The 14,455-nt window shown below is 46.3% G+C and overlaps 1 long non-coding RNA gene across 1 annotated transcript; it reads left to right on the forward strand.

The window, feature by feature from the left end:
- Positions 1 to 6,308: 6,308 nt before the first annotated feature.
- LOC149353922 (uncharacterized) lies at positions 6,309 to 11,911 on the forward strand. Its single transcript, XR_016289612.1, has 3 exons — positions 6,309 to 8,819; positions 10,014 to 10,137; positions 11,844 to 11,911. It is a non-coding gene; the product is annotated as an uncharacterized LOC149353922 (long non-coding RNA).
- The last annotated feature ends 2,544 nt before the right edge of the window (positions 11,912 to 14,455 follow it).

Below are 14,455 nucleotides of genomic sequence, written 5' to 3' on the forward strand. Positions count from 1 at the left end.
GAGAAAGATGAGGACGGATGTTCACTCAGGGACGCTCAGGAGGAAGAGCGCAGGTTTGAAAAATTTAGTAAAGGCGCTGAAGACAGACATGAGCCAGGTAGCGCCGGTGGATCCGCTGACAACCAGTATGAGATTACCAGGGAGCAGCAACCTAGGCGACCGAAGCTGCATGCGCTTCTACAGGAGAAAATTAAAGGAAAGCTCAAGATAGAATGCTGAAACCTGGAGGAAAGGAACCGCCAGTTAAGGAAAGTGAACTATCACCACAAGGTGATAAACAAACAGGAGAAACAGTGGTGCTGCCGAAAGGAGAGGAAAGGCAAGCACAGGAAAGAGACTTGCCACCGAAAGATGAAAGGCAGGCATAAGAAAGAGTGGTGCCTCCGAAAAGAGAGAAAGGGCACGCGCGCAGAAACGCGTTCCTGCCATCGGTAGCACCAGCGGCTCCGGCAAAATGTCTGCAGCAAAGTCCGTCCCTTTGTCAACCCCGAAACTAGCGTCAGAATTGGAGTTAAAGAAATGTGCGAGGGCACAGGCTGTCATGCAGGCTGTCATTTTCCGCTGCGGTCACGGGAGAAACCACGGTCCCACAGAACACGGCACGCGCGCGCAGTGAAAACGCGTGTGTGGCTCATGAAGCGAAAGATTGTACGGTGCCGTAGTGACAGAGGTAACAAGTTAACTGGCCAGAAGGAACCGTCTAAGCGCTCCATCAAGCATAGTTATCGCGATGGACAGCCGCGAGTTGAGACGACGCGATTTTGTAGGCGGAAAATCAAAAGGCCGGTAGATGCGGACTTCGCATCGAGCAAAAAGGGCGGGTGCGCGTGAAATTGAAGATTCGTGAAAGGTTTCACTTGCCGTCACGAACAACGAGAAAGAAAGAATGGTCCCACCGGAAGCGTTGCGCACTCGCAATTGAACGCTGGGAATGGCGTGAGAAGTGCAAGGAAAGGGACAAGTTGTCAGTGAGGGAAAATAACTCGTCCTTTTCTTCTCGTAGAAACTGGAACGACAAGTACGGAGAGAGAGGAAAGCGCAGCTACAGCGAAAGAGGCAAAGACATTAGCTTCGACGGTAGCGAGTATTGGTTAGCGTCCGTTAGAAGCGAGTTAAACGCTGACGTAGACGCACTAAGCCGTGCGTTCTGAGCAAGGCTGCCTTCGACCTCCTCGTGACTTACATTTGGTAACTTTCTGAAAAACTGTCATGTTCGCTCTTAGATCGGGGCAAAATTGATATCCTCGTTTGTGGCCTCCGCTGAGCGTTTTCTGAACCAAGTGATCTCAAGGGACCAAATTTATTTTGCATACATTTCATTCAGTGTGTTACGTGTATTTGACACTTGTTTGAGTTATTACTTTAGAGTTCTGGTATCCCAAATGTGCATCTTGTTAAACAGGGAGCAAAAAGGGGACAGAACTATAGCTAGCAGAGTTTTTGTGGCATTGAAGTCTGGCAATTTGACGGGTCGCAGAGGGCACTTGCTCGTGTTGTGTGTTGCCTGTTGTCGGTCGGTTGTTGCCAAGATGCAGAATAATCAACGACCGATGCTGAGAAGCAAGCTCTTCCGAAGGACCGAGCGAAGCTGGTCCAGACACCTGGGCGACAAGGCGGAGGAACAGCGATCCTGTCCTGACGAGCGGGGCCTGTTCACGGAAAGGAGCATGGAGCCACCTGCGGCTGAACACCGGATGGGAACTTGGAGTGGCCTGGTGTTCGAGCGCGCCCCGCATCCGAGCCACGCGGAAGCGGCTCGTCTTCGTGGCGCATTGTCTGGCGGCGGAGGTGCAGTTGTGCCTGAACCCTTATTCCGCTAGCCTTTCTGGGAACCAGAGCCGTGTACCCGACGTGTGGCAAAGCAAGTCCGGACTCGCCGCCATGGCACGGCTTCCAAGGAGTCAGCCTGGCTCACCGGCGCAGACCATTCTTCTTCCTCCTCCTCACTAGCGTCGGATCGAGCCAATCCGAGAGGTGGCCTGTGGCTTGACCTTAACGGAGCAGACGAACGCCTGGTGCAGAGGAACGCAACGGTCACCGGGGGCTATAAGAAGAGAGCCGCACTGAGACGCGGTAGCAGACGGGCAGCAGACACGCCATCGTGCCAGAGAGACGCTCTCCGCAGGGCATCGTCCAAGCCCGTTGTGCTCATGGCCCTTGTACATATCTTGTAAAAAGCCTTGTAAATATTGTATATAAACGTCAGTTCACTTACCGTCGCATCGACCGTTCTTCGCTCAGGTCTGCTCTGCAGAGGCAGCAGACTGAGATGCCCAAGTCCCAACAGTGGTGACTAGGGTGGGATGTCGCTTCCCAACAGTGGTGGCAGCGGTGGGATGCCAATGTCCCAAAAGTGGTGGCAGCAGTGGGATGCCTAAATCCCAACGCGGTACAGTCCACGCTGCCGCAGTGTGCCACGGAGCAAAATTTCTTCACATGCCGTGAGCTCATCTTGAAATGAAGGGCTAAAGGATTCAAACGAACACTGTACAAGCGTGACACAACGATGGGAAAGGTTTCGTATTGACCGTACACCGAAGGAAACGATAGAACCAATAAAAATCACGAGGACCTTTAGCAGATAAAGTGGTGAAAGGCGAAAGCCTGAGTGCTGCATTCTGCTACGTGATTGTTCACTTGCCATTCTGTTGGTGCATTAATTAACTGCCAATTAATGACGCTTAATCTTAGCCTTTAGGAGTGGAACGCAACAGCGTGTTGTAGCGCTGCCAGCCAGTCCACGGAACGCCACCATCCGTACGGCGCGATGCGTAGCCTTTTGAGCGCAACGCTTTTTTTTTTGAGGGAAGGAAATGGCGCTGTAATTCTCTTTCATCTCGGTGGACACCTGAACCGCACAATACAGGAAGGGAGGAAGTGGAGTGAAAGAAGAAAGAGAAAGAGGGGCCGTAATGAAGAAAATGAAAATTGTATTTGAGGAAAGGAAATTGCGTAGTAGCTGCCTCATATATTTCGGTGGACACCCGTCAAAATTCGCGCGCAGTGACGTCACTACCATTTCGACCAATCTGAAACGCGGACAAATTTGCTAACACGTCTTGGTCGCGACAGTATGAGCCATTAAAGGCTTTCGCCTTAAAAACTGCTGCAGCGGTGCGGCAGGGTGCAAATCTAACCAAACGGTGACAGGGAATTGACGAGCAAGGTTGACGACAATTTCTCAAAGGGCCATTTCGAGACCGGCGAGCTTAATTCACATGCTTTACCAGGTGCGCCATTGCAGACAGCTGGAGATAAGAAGCCGCTCCGTAAGCTGCCGCGGCCACTGTTACAGTGCTCTAGAACCTGTACCACTGTGGCCGGGTACCGAAACAAGACCTGGAAAATCGCGCTGCAAATGCACTGCACACTTATAAACAGGGGGCGTAACAAGGGCGTTGCAAAAAATTACAAAATTCGGCGTAATGTTTTGCTAAAATAATTTACCTATTTTATAAAACGTGGCATTAAAATATTCAGTTCTTTTTCTTGTTTTATAGCATTTTATGTCTACTTTTGAATTTCTTGATATAAGTGTTTTGACCCCCAAAGTGGCTGTGCTGCAAGCGCGCTAAACCGTTTTTGGGCCCATCCTTCGCCACCATTCTACATCCGCCTTGGTTCCGGTAGATAAAAGACGCAGCAGCTCCCATCGTAGAAGTCCAAGGTGCTGTCAAGACGAAAAGCAAGCAGGCTTCAGGCGCGCTCACTTTTTCGCGAAGCACAAGAAGGGCTGGAAATTGTACAACAAGCGGTGCCAGAAGCTACGATCACCAGTCAACCCAAAGACGAGTTTGAAGCAACGGTTTTGAAATCAGTACCACACAAACTATGCCGGAACGACCGAGCACAAACAGCAGCGCGCCAGAACGGACGGCGTGGTCGCGTGGGGCCGGAAGCTGTTCGTATTCTCACGTGACCTGCCAGCCTGCACTGTAAAAAAAGTCCGTGATTTTACGGAGACTTACTACTTGGAAAAAAAGGACCATTTGCATTTTTATAAAACACGGAGAAGGAGACCGTACTTCAGTTCAATAACGGAGGAATCGTCATTAACACCCGCAGACGTTGCAGGGAAGAAAACTTGAACATTCTGTTAAGCAGCACAGCTTAACACTACACAGCGGTTGACACCTTCGGCATTGTGTTACCGCCAAACGCATTAATAACTTAATTAACGACAACAGAAACAGAGCAAAGGTTGTCATGATTTGACGCCGCTGCTTACTTTCATGCCTGCATGATCAATAATAATTTGTTATTGGAAAGGGGGCAATATTTGTCTCACTGTTTCGGTGGGCCCCTGACCCGTCCCAACTAATACGGGAACCATCCCAGCAGCGTTACGTTTTTGTTTTGGTCAAACGTTAATGACATTGCTGTTAAATTCTTTTTTAGAGTTTTTGTCAAACGCTGCAAATGAGCGGAGAGAAGTCACTGGCGCGCTTTTTTAATATTCGCTTCGGTTCAGGGCTGCCAACAGAGCCGAAATACTCCAGGCCGTAGCATCTACTAACCCTTTTGAAAAGTGGTGTTTGTGTTACAACACATTCAATTCAATTTCAATTCTATTTTGCAAATGCAATATTGCCTCTGAAATCGATAATTATAACTTGAAACATTTTTGTTAACTGACAGCCTTTTTTAGCACGGTGCCACATTTCCAGGGGGTGCCAAGCGTTACGGTCTGACAGCAGATGTGAAAATGGCGTTACGCAGCACCCTTTCTTTGCAAAATTGGTGCTGAAAAAAATTGCATGTCTGCTACATTTGCGATCTCTGGGAACGAAATGGGGGAGGCCAGGGGCATGTGCGCAGCCAAGCAAGTTGTGCTGGTGCTCATACACCTTTCATCCCAGCCGCCGCTGTGGCTCAGTAGCTATGGTGCTCGGCTGCTGGCCCGAAAGACGGGGGTTCGATCCCGGCCGCGGCGGCTGAATTTCTTTGGAGGAGAAATTCGAGGCCCGTGTACTGTGCGATGTCAGTGCACGTTAAAGAACCCCAGGTGGTCGAAATTTCTGGAGCCCTCCACTACGGCGTCTCTCATAGCCTTAGTCGCTTTGGGACGTTAAACCCCATAAACCAACCAACCTTTCATCAAACTCCCTCCTCCTCCCCCGAAATTTTAGATACTCGCTTTGAATTCGGTAGGTGCCTTGGGGTCACCTTTATACCCCTACGCCACTGAGTGCGCTGCTGTGGTGGCGGCTCCACTTTGCTTCTCTTTTCAACGACAATTTGCGTTCTTGTAGACGCAGTGGCGCAAGTACGCTTTGACGCACGGAAGACCGATGTGTGAAAGGTAAGTGTAATTTCACTGCTCTGCATCAAACGATTTGTCGTGCCGGAGTCGTATTTCACCTTTCGCTGCGAAGACAGCTGCTGTCTCAAGCGCGCACAGCTCGGTGTTCCTGCGTAAACGACATTCCAGGTCCCAGGTATGCAAAAGCGCTGTCACTAGCCCACAAGAATCTCGCGTTCATTTAGTGCTTACTACGGAATGCCCTAATGCGTGGCGTAGATTACCGAACAGAGTGCAGCAGCTTCCAGAGAGAGAGAAACAACTTTATTTTGCAGCCGCTTCCAGCAACCTTCGAAAAGCGACCTTTTTTTTTCGTAACGCAAATATGTTTCGTTCGCTTTAGGTCAATTATAAATACGACTAAACTTTAACAAACTGATTTAATTAACGCATTGGAAAACAAGAGAATTGCTCACTACAACTGCTCTTTGAGGCGTCTCGCAGTAGTTACATGCTACTGCTTTGGAGGGTGCGCGTCCTGTTCCGTTCTGCGTCTCCTTGGGTAAAGCTTTCTTTTTTCGCAGGGGTAGAGGTAGCAGAAAGGGAGGAATGGGCCCATTGTGAAAAGGAACCTTTCCTACCATAGAGCAGGGAGCACGCCGCGCCGTTCGGGAGAGGGCATCCTCCTCTCAACCTCGGCGTGAATGTCCGCGGTGTTTTTTTTTCCTTCCCCTGCATTCCAAGGTTGACCGCACCATGCGGCTTCCTCTATTGTCGACTGTCGCGTTCGTTGAACAAGCCAAGCTAAGCCAAGCACTGTATATGTTTGGCTGGCGGTGGACGGTGGTTGATTTCGGGCGTTGTGGTCCACGCCGGCGTACGCCAGCCATTGCGCCACTTTCGTCGTTCCAGTCTTCGTTCCACGCGCAACCAGAGTAACCCTAAACTGTTTTTGCGCGCGTCTTACGCCGACAACGTTTCACCGCAGCTCCTGTAGTGGCCCGAGTGGCTCTTCTTCCTGCCGGGTGTGCGGTTGCCCGACACAACGTCGGGCATGGCGGTACGTCTCTCGAAGAGCTCGCCTCCCTCCCCATGCCTCTGCCGCGGTTCTTCTCTCTGCTCGATATGTTCTCAGTGCACTCTTCTGCGTCGTCGGATTTTGTCCGTGCTGTGCTCCGCGCGCACCTTAGCGTGCCAGCTCGAGCTTCTGCCTGCTTCAGCCATCGTCGCCTGGATTATCGCCGTGCTGTATTCTTTTCAGGAGGGACCTTTGGCGTGCGCGCCTTTCGCGCTCCTTACCATTTCACGCGCGCCTTAGTGCGCCCGTTTTCATAATCTAGGTTGCTCATCGGCTGCTGCATGTGCTTGGCTACATCTGCTTTGCGCTCACTTGGATACACTGCTTGCTCGTGTTTTTTGGTAGCGTCGCACACTCGGTGCAACCTATCATGTACCGCATCAAGGCTGTACGTGATCAAAGAGTTGGCGTTGACTGTCGGCCTGGTGCAGAGCGTGTGTGAATCGTTTACGTTATAATGACGACGTGGTAAATTAACTTTTATATCGTTGGCATTCGAACCTCCGTGTATTTGTGTCGCTGCACTGGCGGGGAGGCTTGCATTCCAAATGCATTAAAGGCTGTCTTCGTAAAAGGAATGACGAGAGGCTGCATGACTGGCATTGCTTATTTCATTGTTTGCTCAGAGAAAGCGTTTGTTGTAAGTGAGCAGTAGCCGCTATTTTTCATTGTTAAAGTAGCAACATCAGCTAGCATGTATTATCATTTTTACACTTGAATGACTGAAAGAGTATCACAGCATTGCCTTCATTTTTTTTCTTGTTGCTTGCACAGCATGAATTGTTGTGCCTACAGATTGCACTTTTGCATGCGTTTTGCATTTTCGTTAGGAAATTTTAGGCAAGAAGTTTCAAAGGCGCCGTGTATTGACCTGAAGTGCTCGCTATTAATGTAACAGTATTTGCCGTGCTGAATATCAAATCTACATACCTCAAAGCGTGTTTAGCATCTTGTCTGCATAGACTCTTGCCTTCAAGGAGGGCTTGGAGGTTTCACTTAAATGCTTAGTGTTGGAAGTAACAGCCATCACTGATAATATTACTTATTACAGACATGTTCTGCATGTACAGTCAGAGCGGAATGAAATGCAAACACACATGTCGTACTTTTCTACTTTACAACGAGATATTAATTTAGAAAAGGCTTATAAATACGTACTTCAGTAGATTCTTTACCCTGAAACATGAATTCGGCTAGCTGTATACTGCAGTTGAAAGCACACAGGCAAAATAATTTGTCTTGTTCATCCACGTGGCTCATATTTCATTCCAGCCTGACTGTACACTACTCTCCCAGCAGGTACCCCAACTGAAGCATGCACTGTCTTGTGAAAAATGCTGCACATATGTTTTAGAAGGGTGCGTGAAACAATGTGCAGCTGCTAATATTGAACTATTAGTATCTGAGACCTGATATTCAACTGAATCATCAATCTGTCTCTTGCTAGGAAGGCACAAGCATCACGCCCATGGCTAATTCACTGCCCTTCACCCCTGTATTGGTTTCACTCCTTGAGTTATGGTATTATGGTGCATGTTATGGTGCATGTACAGTCTATTGTTTGCTACATACGCTTTTTTTTCTAGCATAATTTATTTACCCTTTTTTTCTCTTAGTGCTGTGACTTTTCCTTATTTCCCCCCGAAGACCTTGGTGTGGAACTTTTCGTGTAAAACTATGTTAAATGACTGTTTGTGCCAAACTGTATGCGGGGCAAGCGCCATCGTCAGGCGTTCCACCTTTTGCTCTTGCTCCTCTTTCTGTATCAGAAAGGAAACAAATAAATCAAATCAAATCAAAATAATTACCAATTTTACTACAAGGATATATGAGAGCACATTGTGAGCTAAATATGGTTAATGAAAGTCTTCCACTCTGTACAGTGATGTGGTTGCTCTTGTACATCTTTACTAATGTCTTAATTTTGCTTTTTTCAAGCCTTGCCTTCCTATTCTATCCTATGTCCTCCATGTCCTCCTATGCTACCTGCCTTCCTCCTGGTCCTCTCTTCGGCCATTTCTCCTGTTTCCTTTGCACTAGCTATTGGTCCGGTGCCTGCTGTGAAAATGACGGCCAACACTAAGTCCCTTCCTTTATTTCCATGAAATCTTCACTGCTACTACTAATGCTGATAGTACTATATCAGTATTTTTGTGATAATAATGTACAAGATAGTAGCTAAGCCAATGGTAGCTGAGTTGAATATCATGCATATCTTGCATGCGATATAACATATTCACTATTACAATACCCTCGATTTCTTTCAGTTCAGACATTTGGCCATAGATATTTTATGCTTTTTTTCTAGTTTAGTCCACTCAAACAAACTTTGCTTTTTGCGTTGCAGGTAGAATCTACAATGAGTGCCGCTCTGTCTTATGAGCAGGAAGCAGTATTTATGGATCCTTTTCTTGGAAATGACAAACCTTGTGTCGCCTTATTATGTGCTGAGCCTTCATCATGGGGGAAGCAAATGTCATGACTTGGATTTCTACAGAGGTGAGACATCACACCCAGCCTTATTTTTTCTGCGACGTGCTTAGGGGATTAGCTAACCTTTGTTTAGTACTTCTTTCACCTTTTTTCAGTGCTCCGGCATGGTGAATAGATATGGTACTCTGGCTATAACATAATGATATATGGCCACATAATAAAGGCGTATGAATTGCTGCACTTATACTATTTTGCATGGCCCTCTTTTAATGCTTTTTCAGCCTTGGTTTGATGAAACGAGTAGCAAAAATGAACACAAGAACGAAAAAGAACTAGGACTTTTTATATTTTACACACATTTTCTGGCTTCAGCGAATAAAATGCCAAATAGCCCAGTTCTGCACAATAGTTCTTTCAGTTAAGCGCAGCTGTATCTGTATTAACAATTTTATGCAGGGACAAAAGGCATTTTGCATTTATATTCTGTACCTCCTCAGTAGCTCAGGCAATATGAAAAATTAATTTCATTTTTTTTGTTTTATACTACAAGACGTCATATAGAGAGCAAAGCTATCAAAACTGAATGCAAAACGTGCACAGTCCGCGTGTACGTGCAGAGGCTTGTGAACAGAGCCCATAGGATTTTTTCCTTTATGTAGAATGGAAGGTTGAAATTTTTTTGCATAATTAGATCGTGATTGGAGCATGAAGTTACATCTTAGAAGATGAACCCTGCCATATTGTACAGGTTCGTCCACTCTTAGTGCGAACACGCGAGCGCATGGCTGTGCTCTTTGAAAGGCTCATTGGAAGGCCATCGAAACGAAGTGGCAGATGAGGCGAAACACCACATTCAGCTACTTCTCCAGCGCCACACTGCTGCGATGAGCGGCTGTGTCACTTGCAGTGGCTGTCTGAAAAGAGCGGCCATGTGTTCGCAGTAAGAGTGGATGACCCTTTACATTTTGTATGCTAGAGTGCCGACTCTTGCATCAATCTAAAAACATTCATGCAGGTTATCTGGTTAGCCTCCATCCTTGATACCACATTTCTAGAAATGATACTTAACTATGTCAGCTTTATTTTGATCAGAATTTATAAGAATGTATCACATACACCAAATTTTGTGATCACATATGACAAAATTCAAAAGGTGATTCATGATTGGTATTGTTTAGTCTAGGGCAGTAAAATGCCATGTACCTAGTGCAAAGTAAAATTAAATATGACCAGTCTAACAAAACAAACTCCTTTTTTTAGAGGGAAATCTTTCGACCGAAATGCTGGAGTGGCTTGACGTGATGAAGACATTGACAGGAGTGCACTGAAAAGTACCCATATTTGGGATGGCACGAGAACTGGCAGACAGCTCTTCAAGCAATTGGTGAGCACCTTGGTGCTCTGCTTCTGCTGTTTCGTATGTGACCAGCTTTTGTTTTTCACTTAATAAGAGTGCGTATCCTTAAAAATATCAGCACAAATTGAAGAGAATTCCGATATTCTTGCATGAGATGCCACTGCGAGAACTTGAAAATAATGATATGTCGCATGTACACTTCAATGCTGAATACAGTAAGGACTGCTTGATAGCTAAGTGCCTCTGATGTATGAGAAAATAGATAGGTTGCTGCACAACATGTGGAACTGCCCTGTCGAGCACTTTGTCTTCAGGAAGTGGAGGATTAAGTAGTAATTTCTTAAAGAATTTCTAGAAAATAGCCCAAACCACACGACCGGGAAGAAATAGCTGATGCAACACAGACCCGAATGACACCATGTGCATGAAGGACCTTATGGAGTTGCCTGCTATGTTGCACGAGAAGAAGGTCACGCAGGATGGGTGTCAAAGACGAGCTGATTCAGGTGCCTTCTTTCTGTGCCTAGTACTCACTGCAGAACTCAGTGAACAAGCAGCAAAGGTTACAGCTGAGCATGGCCAGACTCTTGCGCTTCCCTCCACAAGCAAGCTGGAAGCACAGTCCTTCGATACCTTTAATGCTTTTGCTCACAACATACATTGTTGCAGCACGTGGCGAGGAAAGGTACACATCCTTGATTTTAGTGACAGTGCACTCACAGGCCCCAGTAACAAATCATTGAGATATCCTGTCATATAAACAGGCATCTCATGAGGAATGAATTCTCAGGCTTCAGAACTTATAGTGCTCTTTGCAGAAAATGTCCCAAAGTTTGTTGCCACATGGACCTTTTCGAAATAATGGCCCAGAAAGGAAGGCGAGCCTTCCTTATGTATTTTGTGAAAAATGCCTAACACGTGGGTATTTCTGCTTCTTCATGGGTGCTGAAATGTTTGTGAGGGAGTTGTTTTGCTGATATAGAACGGTTTTGCAAAAAGACAAAAAGAGACTTTGAGGCTGTGCGAAGCAGCAGAAATAAAGAACATTTCACAGCTGATGAAGAAGCAGAAAGACTCACGCTTCAGCCCTTTTTTGCACCAGACACATGAGGGCACTTCATCTTTTTGGGTCATTTTGATAAGATCCACATGGCAACAGCATTTGGCTAGATTCCTGCAAAGGGCCCATTCTGAAAGCATGAGGATACGCTCCTTGTAAGGCGTACTGCAGACTTACTGGAATACCTCAATGGGCATTGACCGGTATCTATGACTCCATTTTCATTCAAAATTGGAGATCTGTACATTTTCTTGCCCGTGCTGAGAAAATGGAAGCTGTGAGCGAGCATAAGACTTGGGGAAGTGCACTTGCACATTGCTTGTGGGCAAGTTTTCAGCCATACTAAGATGTTGCCATTGTTCCTTGCTCACTAAGATTTGCAGTGAGTACTATGGACACCAAGAAGGTATCTGCATTGAATTGTTTTCGGCACCCATCCTGAGCTACCTTCTTTTCAGCAGCTCAGGTCATTCATGCACACAGTTTTGTCCAGGTAAGCATATTGTGTGTTTTTTCCTGGCCCTGTGGATTTTACTTTCTTTCCTATAAAGAAAAAGTGTATTTGGCTATTGTACATGATTAAATATTTTTGCAAGACCCTACAAAAGCCAGTTGGTCAATAGTGAATAGTTTGATTGTGTTTGCTAAGTGAGGTCTTTCTTATGCTTTTCAGATGAATCTGACAGCAATATGCAGACGTACAATGTATGCAATTTGTCATGAAAATAAAACGTATCTGCCTTTACTCACCCAAACACTCTTCTTTCATTCTAAGCCATATGCTTTGTATGTACGCAATACACAACATGCATAAACGAAGAGCTTGTGTGTAATAGTACTTCATTTCTTCTGCACCTGGACTGCTATTGTACATGATTGAACGTGAGTCAAGACACGTTGATCAGTTACACAAATTAAGAATCTAGATGCGGTTGACAGCTTATATTCAACTTAAAACTCCACGCCATCATTCTGGCCGCACCATGCATCAGCAGTGTCAGTATGACTTCAGAGGGCTTGCCAGTGTGGTCGTCTAGCTTATTTTTTTCAAAGCATTGGCGACAAGCCGCATCACTTGAGTACACGGAAAAGGTCCAAGAGACGTTAAACGTAAGAATACGTAAACAAATTTTTTACGGTTGGCTTGCATATGAGTACGCAGAGAAGGGTCCGAAAGAGTTAAACGTAGGAATACGTAAACTAATTTCTTTTTACGGTTCATGTACGTACTGAGTCCTTCTTAAGGACTTGCCGTGTTTCTCAAAGTGTCTGTTTATGAATTGCGGAAAGTGCTCGGCAACGCATTGCCTCCAGGTTTCTACGTAAACTTGAGCAAATTTTGTTACAGTGTGCGCGCTTGATTTGAGCGGCGTTAGGAAGTCTGCGCGGCGCGGGCGCAAGGTACCGTCGAGCGCGATCTCAAAGTTATCGTGCGAGCGTCGACCGGGAACATGAACAGAACCATGCTCCAGAATTCTCTGCGGAGGCGAGGGAGGTATCAGACCAGCTTCCCTCACTCTTTTTGCTGTTCCTACAGCAGCCGTCACTCCCTGCTGGGCTATCAGTTTCTTTTCTCTTTTTTTGGTTCTGCGAACAGGCAGTGATCGTCGTGCGCACGACGTATTCTTTGGTATTATCTCAAATTGGTCGCTACGAAGCTGTATCTAGCCTATGTAACGTCATTTTTGCTGAGCAAGGAAGAATGGGTGACCAAGAACATTAGCTTAAGCCCGCGAAGCGTCCGTTATGGGCGACCTCCCTCCACTTTCTTTTATTTCTTTTCGAAGGCTCCAACCAAGGAAAACGACGAAGGACGCGGAAAGGAAAACGCCAGTTTGGATGGAATGCTCGATTCCTGTATTATTTTTCTTAGCTTTCGCTCCGCCTATTGTACTATGACGAAATATTGTAGCCAGGTAAGTCCTAAACATTCTAAATAAATATGTTTTATGTGCGGTCGTCGACAACTGCCTGATTGTCTCGGCGCATCACGATTTTCTTGAGTTTCTGACTGCAGCACGATCCATCTTATTATCACTGTTGCAAGGAGCGACCAGAGGAGAGAGCTCGCATTGGTTAAAAACGACAAACGGCAATCGTGGGAATGGACCTTGCGGTTGATATTCTCAGTTTCAACATTTCCTGCAGTTGTTATAACACATATCTGCGGAAGTTCGGAATAAACGACAGCGCAATGATTTTGCTTTTCGCGAATGCCTCCGAATACATTGAAGAGTTCTATAAAGTTCTCAAATTATTCATGTGTGCGTGTGCGCGTACGTGTGTGCCTGTGTGCGCGCGTGTGTGTGCGCGCGTGTGCGTGCGCGTGCGTGCGTGCATGTGCGTGCGTGCGTGCGTGCGCGTGTGTGTGTGTGAGATAGATGTGGAATCGATTAACTATTTAAGGCCCAAGGGTGACTATGTGAGGGAGTTCACTGTAATTACTGAAGAAATCTCTCCGTTAGGTGAAAGAAACAGTTTAGGACGCAGTATAATAATTTGAATAACTGCACTAAATACGGATAGATTTTATGCATAAACAAAAAAAAAATAGACCTAATTATGATGTTCCCTTCAAAGCTCTGTAGTTGCACCCGTCCGAAGCAGAGTGAAATCATCACCGATGAAAGGATCCACATCGGCAAGCTGCTCCCTGAGGCCGAGATCGGGCAATGCGGTCGGGATTAGAATGTGTGCTGCCGCCAAGCCCGAGCTGCGGGTGATAAAAAACAGACAAACGAGGAAGACATAGTAACTAAGGCGTTTGAATTTCAATAAACACTAACCGTTTCGATATGTGCTTAGGCTGCTATGATCTCTAAATGGTGCTGCGAATTTCAGTGATGGTTGTGTAAAGAATTTTCATTTTCGACGTCAGTGGCATCGTATAGAGAGTGGGACAAGCAACGAACTACCTCTGAAAATGGCCGTGTCATGGTTGCTTAGCCATTAAGGTTGATTTATCGTAAATTGATTTCAATCCTTTTTTATTGGCTTCCAAAAGAGACTAATGCTTCTTATGCATTATCCCAGGCTTGACCCTTCGACCTCGGTCCTAATACTTCAACGCGGCGCCCATTCTTTCTTTTACGTCCTTTATGCTTTTAGGGATAGAAGCTAACAGATATTCTGCCAGTTCTGGGTCCCGTCGGAGGACATTCCATTCCCTCTCAACGGCTGCCCACAGAGTGTCTGCGTCAGTGTTCGTCACGGTGGAGCGAGCCAACCGTGCCTTCATTAAACCCCAAACGTTTTCGATTATGTTCAGGTCGCGGCTCTTTGGGG

Source organism: Amblyomma mixtum, chromosome 3 (genome assembly GCF_055824585.1).
Source record: "Amblyomma mixtum isolate Tamu chromosome 3, ASM5582458v1, whole genome shotgun sequence".
Taxonomy (NCBI): Eukaryota; Metazoa; Arthropoda; class Arachnida; order Ixodida; family Ixodidae; genus Amblyomma; species Amblyomma mixtum.